This window comes from Atta colombica, unplaced genomic scaffold, assembly GCF_001594045.1.
Source record: "Atta colombica isolate Treedump-2 unplaced genomic scaffold, Acol1.0 scaffold52, whole genome shotgun sequence".
NCBI lineage: Eukaryota > Metazoa > Arthropoda > Insecta > Hymenoptera > Formicidae > Atta > Atta colombica.
The window spans coordinates 1,313,343-1,320,304 of NW_017259542.1; positions in this window are offsets into that span (position 1 = coordinate 1,313,343).

The window sequence follows — 6,962 nt, forward strand, 5'->3', positions numbered from 1 at the left end:
ATAATTTTTCTCTCTCATAGTTCCTTGTACTAGTTTCTTTTATACTAAAAACCAAAATTGAAAAAATTGCAGCCGAGACTCTGTTTAAAAATAATTATAGAGTATAGAACTAACTTGAACTAACGGAAATGGACTGATTAATTCATATTTTGTAAAGACAGAATAAATGAACTATAAAGATGTGATGTAAAAAATAGAGTAAATGAACTTCAAAGTTAAAGCGATGCGAAAAATATCAATACCACATGTTCGTCTACGTTATGAAGCTCAATTTTAGTTCATTTCCTCTGTTTTTACAAAAAAATGATTTAGCCTGTTGTATTTTTACAAAATGTGAATAAGTCTTTCATTTATCAGTATTATAGTTTGCAAAATGTTGAACATTTTTTCTGAAATATTCGCTATTATGATTCATCATCATAGTTTTATTATTTTGTCATTTTTTCGACAAACAGCAAAATTAATATTTGCCACTAGGAGACATAATTTTCTCAATATGTAGCCGGTGGCTGTTGGCTACATAATATAAATAGATGTTTCGCGGCAAGTATCTTTTCGCCACGCACGAGACGCGATAATGACTCCCGAGAAATCTGAGATAAAAAAAAAGACAAATGCGCAACGCGAGCGAGCGGAGAATGCTAATAGAACGACAGCGGTATGTTGAGAATTGCTACGACACGAGAGATAAATATTGCGCTAAATTAGCGGGCGGAAAAACGTGAGGGGTACGAATATTTCTAATTAACGTGAAGCGTTACCACGTCGCGTCGAAAAGGCTTATCGCGGTTAAAGTACTCCTGGTCGTAATGTCGCAATGAATGCGCGTCGCTTAATCGCGTGCCGCCTTGAATTTCTCGCTATACGATGCGATCCCAGATAATTAACGTCACATCTTAAGTGTAACGCGTCTTCTGATCCCTTTGCCTTTATCTCTGCTGCTCGAGACGAATCATCCCGACTGGATTGATGCAATGATCTTTCCTTCTCAGGAGATTGAGAGATACGAAGATTCATCGCAATTTACATTCATGCGAAGCCTAATTATCCAAGAATTTTCTGAATTTAAATTTTACCGGCCAAAAGTTGGACTACCATCTTTTAAAGGCACAGTCAATATTTTAATTGTGCATTCTGAATAGATAAATTTAAATTAATTTTTGTAAAAAATAAGTAAAATACAATTCGACTTAAATGGTAGTAAAAACTCGTTATTAAAACTTTCACAAGTATGATATATATGTTACGGGCAATATTAATTCGGGATTTATATACATATAATGGCTGGTCAATATGGATAATTGTTTGCTTTATTAAATTTATTAAAGCAGGCATTATGCATATTGGCCGGCCAAAACAGGTGTGCATTATGCATATTGGCCGAATTAATCAAATTTCCCGTAGCATATATATATTTTTTCCATTCTTGAAAGTTGTCTTGTTAGTCATAATTAAATAAAAATTTTAGATAAATAAAATATGATTAAAAAGATTACAATTTTTTTTACACATTATTGATATAACAGAAATTCGATACTTTTTTATTGAGACTTTGCCGACATAATAATTTAAAAGATATAAATTGAACGATTGAGATTAGAAAAAAAACTAACATATCACAGTTGAAAGATCTAAGAAATGAACAGTGCAATCCGAGTATCTCGTCATATCTTAAGGAGGCAGAGATGATCTTCTCAGACATTTAATTTCTTCTAAGGATCTACGCGTTTAAATTCTCATGGCGTTATTTCGAAATCCTAAACGTCGTATCGGTGCCCAGGAAGTGCCGTCCATGAGTTCCACGCGCACGGTGTAGATCATCGTATTACACTCGATAATTGGTTGGCCTGTTTGTTTGCGGCTCGGAGATTACGTTTAACATCCTCAACGCTTCCCAGCTGAGAAGTTATATGCTTTCACCTAAACTCCACCTCGCCGCTTATCCGCAAACTCGTTCGTTCAAGCTGTTTAATCGCGCGTGGCCGCGACTTTATCAGATGTCTGCTGAGAGAGCGGGCGATCCGCGAGATCAAACGGCAGGTCTGATTGTCGGGTAATTGGCCGCACTATTGTTTGTTCATGGTTGAGGGAGTAAGTCGAGATTCTTCATCGAAGATGATTGGCGTGCTTTCACCTAACTCTGCGCCTAACTGTGCTCATTGTCTTAAACATACTCTTGCGCTTATACAGCTTATATAGCCTTCCCGTCGCTCGATCTATATTTGTATGGAAACAACTCGGAGCGAGTTGCGCGTATCTCGAGAGAGTATCGGCAGTCGCAGGACTGAGAAGCGAGACATGTAATGCCGCAACGCGATGTAATTGCCGGGAGATATAATCATGGCTGTATAATCTCGGGACGTAAGGCTGTATATTCTAAGGATTAACAAATTGAGAATATGGAAATCCAACATTGTAATGATTTAAAGATACGACGCAAGAATACAGCGTATAATATATCAGTAATGTTTCCGTTTTAAAATGAAATCGAGGACTTTAAAGAATTAATGCATGGAAAGGACAGTTTTGCTGAAGTATCTAAAAATTAGCTAGATACGAATCTGAAAATAATTTAATTGGACCATCAAAATAATTATGTAGGACGCTCAAACTGGTTGCTAGAAAGTGAAAACTTTTTGCAGCATTACTCATATATGCTTCAGAGTCCTACGTAATTATTTGGAGGGGGTCCAACAAAATTACTTTCAGATTTATATCTAATTAAATTTTTACGTTTCAACAAAGACCATTTTGTGTGCTTTGTCGAGAAACGCGTTGTTACAGATCGATGCAGCAATGTTGGCATTCTCTGTATAGAAATAATCTTTGTTGCATGCGAATTCGAAGTAAATTGGTTTGAGTGAAGAGTGAAGACAGGTCTTTTTGATACGCGAATCCCGTTTTCAGGAAACGCATGATTATTGTGATTGTGATTATTATACTTCTGAATCAATGATAATTAAAAATAATTATCTTGCTGTCGGGACTTTCTACAACGAACAATGGATGTCGATAAATGTGGTGACCAGTCGAATGATGGTTTAGCACCGTCTTAAATCGGGACAAATAAGCCGAGATTACGGTTCTCTAGATTAGCATCAACAACTGATTTTCACGTTAACTTCGATTTTCTTTTTAATAATTGCGTAAATGTATACTCTCTTTACCCTTATCCGAACTAATTATCGCCATTGAAATAACTGTTCAATCCATTTCAGCTTTATGTTACGATGTACAATCAATTTTATTAAAAAAAAAAATATATATATATATATGTATATATAAAGATAAAATCAATTAAAAAATATATTGGGTTGGAGGAAAAAATTCTGGTTTTGTTAACTCGAAATTATATATATAATATCTTCGTTAAAAAAGATCAAGATTTAAATTTAAAAAAAAGGTTTTAAAGCTTGAAATCTTTACTTTCGAACAGTTACTATATTTTTTAAATTTATGTGAGTTTTGTAATTTTTATCTAGAAAACTGCGAGTTAAAAAAAAGAAATTTTTTATCTCACTTTGTGGGTCTGTCACGTACCAAAATTTGCGAAAGTTTTTGACTATCTATATCGTGAAAGTTTAGAATTTTCCTTACAAAATCATTTTTTTTAAATCTACGATTTTTTTGTTCTTCGCGAATTAAATAAAAAGGAGCATTCTGACTTTGATTGACTTAAAAATCATCTTACTGCAATTAAAAAACTTTTTTCTTAAAGCTAAAACATTCTATCATGCTAATTTTTTAAAATATATAGAAATTTTACATAAAATAATATAGAAATTTAAGTTAAAAATATAGTATTATTATCTTTATAATCATTGCGCAATGGAAAGAAGAACAGTATGGTACGATGATTTTTAACGGAGTTATGAACAATCAAAATCGAAATGCTCTTTTATTTAATTCGCATATAACTTGGTAACAAAATGTCGTAGAAACATTTTTTTAAAAACAAACTTTTAGGAAAAATTTTAAACTTTCACGTCAGATAGTTGAAAATTTCGCAACAAATATATTCTGTACATAATTTTGAGCTAACAAAATTCCGCAGAACTTTTTCTCTAACTCTATATATAAATTTTTTTAATTTTTTGCGAAAAAAGACTTGATTTATAACAAAAATTGATTTATATTAATTTTTTATTCTAAAGATTTATGAAAATAATTATTCTTGCTATTAATTTTGAACTTTTCTTTTTTCAAAAAATTCCAAGGTGACTTCTTTGTAATAATTTTAAATCGACGATGTCTTTTTAGCTCGCAGAGCTAAATCTAAAATATCATGTCTTTCTCAACGCGAGTCGTAAAATAATTGCGCAGCGGACCGAAAACTTAGAAATTACCAATGGCGCCGGTTATCTCAACGTATCAATTATCGCAAAGTAATTATAATGAAGGCCGTTTTATACGGGAAATAAACGACCAGGTAATGATGCCGTAACTGATTTAATTGCTTTCGAAGGAAAAAAGTGTTCAACCCAATTCTTTAATTCTTGCAATCGAATGAAAACGTATTGACGCGATGGTGACATTTTTTTTTATGGTAGAAAGATCGTATTTTTGTTATGATAGGCGCTATTGACAAGCGTGAACGTCTAAAGTGCGAATTCCTCGTAAGTCTCGGAACTGGAGCGAAATAGGGCGAGGTGGATTGGTTATAATCGCGGCAAAATGCAAATCGCTCGTGTGGCAAAACGGGAGAAGGCAAAGCGCCGCCGCAATTAGGTACGCGTTTATGGCCGACCGACGCGACGTATTTATTGTGAGCGAAATAATTTCGCATCGTTAGAGAGACCGGCACAGCACAATTTTCTCGCGTGTGACTGCCAGATTATTGCGTTTTATGTTTGACGTCGTTTTCCTAGCTGCTTATTTGTTCGAAGCAAGAAATGCTTATTTTCTGAATATGAGATTTAATTTAAAAAAATTAAAACCATCATAATCTAATACATAATCTAACCACAATGTACAAATAATAATATAAAATTTTAAGAATTTAAAAACAAGAAAGTAGAAGAAAATGAAAGAGAGAAATTACCAAATTAATATTTTCATAAATTAATAATAATAATAACCAAATTTAATAGTTTATTTATAATTTTAAGAAATAATTTGTAAATTCTTCCCAGAATATTTTATGTTTTCAAGAATTGTTAGAATAATTACTATTTTAAACTCACTTCACACGATTTATAATTTGTAGTAGATTGTAGGATAGACAGAACTTATACGTAATTTGTATATACATGTTGTACTATATATTTTTATATATGCACGTATTTTGATTTCTATTATTTTGATTTTTTTCAATATTATTATTACGTGACATAAAACTATACTCTTAAATTGACAAGAAATATCTATTTAAAATAGGTTCAATATGCACTTAAGTAGAAAAGAATTCTGTGTTTATGTCATAAATTGCACCTTTTCTTTGCTTTTCTCTTTCTTTACAATTTAGTTTATGAATCTTGGATATCGAAATGTTTATGTACATATTAAAGCCGATTAATTATAAAATTTACGAGTTTAATAAAGGAAAGAGAGAGAAAGAGAGAGAGGGAGAGAGAGGGGGAGAGAGAGAGAGAGAGAGAGAGAGAGAGAGAGAGAGAGAGAGAGAGAGAGAGCGGCATAGAGAATCGATAATCCGGAAATATGATTCGCTTGCCGACAACTCACGGGATTAAAGACGTTAATTAGAGCGTTAGCGAAAAAGTCGTTCATTTAATTTTACTTCTTGCGCGACCTGCTTTTCTAATCCTATAAATTTCCTACTTGCGCGGACATTTACAGCAAATCTCGATTTGAAAAAACGACCACAAGTGCTATACACAAAATACAAGTGAAACGTAATATCCAGATTTGTAAACGAATACGATTTATGAGACACATTAATTTTTTTAAATTAAAAAAGAAAAAAACACGTACCGGTGTAAATCTTATCAAATACCTACGTTGCTTTTTTGTAGCTTTTATTTTATTATTTGTCACTAATAATATATTTTTTATTCCTTATTTATATCTCTGTATCTTCTTTTTTTCCAATTTTGTCGCAATATATTCTCATACATTGAATTGAAATTGATTTATTACCAAAAACAGTTTGATGCCATAAGCCTGATCAGAAGTATCGCCCATTATCCTTGTAAGTTGGGAAATGTACTTTTATGGTGTGTTGTACGTCCAAGAAAACTGACGTTGGAATGATGAAATAACATGACAGTACTGTTTCCATTGTGGCCAATGTGTATTTTTATTATAGCCTCCGAATAGACGAAGAACGGTATAATAATGATAAGAATCAAGCGAATGGACGTTTTAAGCGATGTAGGCAATACAAGCGCACTCAATCATGCACGGTTTTGAGACTCGTTTTGGATCGAGAAGTTTCTCCTCTCAATGATGCCAGATCGTCGGACATCTAAAGATGAGAATAGTTGAAGTTCTCTCGATATGGAAACGCTCCTTCTTTCTCAACGCACTTGGTAGACGGTAGATTACGCAACAGGTGCATTGTCAAACAAGCACCGGAAATGTCGTTTGTTTCGAAAGACCAGTCGTACTAATTGTATTGTAATATATCTTGGAAACATCTGCGAGCTAGGCTTACATTTTTAATAAGATAACAATAATTTTTGTAAGCATTTTTATTATTCTATTTTGAAATATCAAAAATATATCATATAATAATTTAATTACAAGCCGAAGAGAAATCGAAAGGAATTACAGAGAAAGAAAAAATCTTATGCTTTTATTCCTTTTTTGCCTGATATCTATCTATAATAAATTTAAGAATATCACTAAAAATTTTAAAAGTTTAATTATCGTTCTTTAGCTTAAGTAAACTCTATTAACTAATTATAAAAATTTAATAATAAAAGGATAAAAAGATGTTCTCTGGCAACAATTTAAGAAAAACGCTTATAAATTTTTTGCAAAGATTGCATCCTACGTAAGAT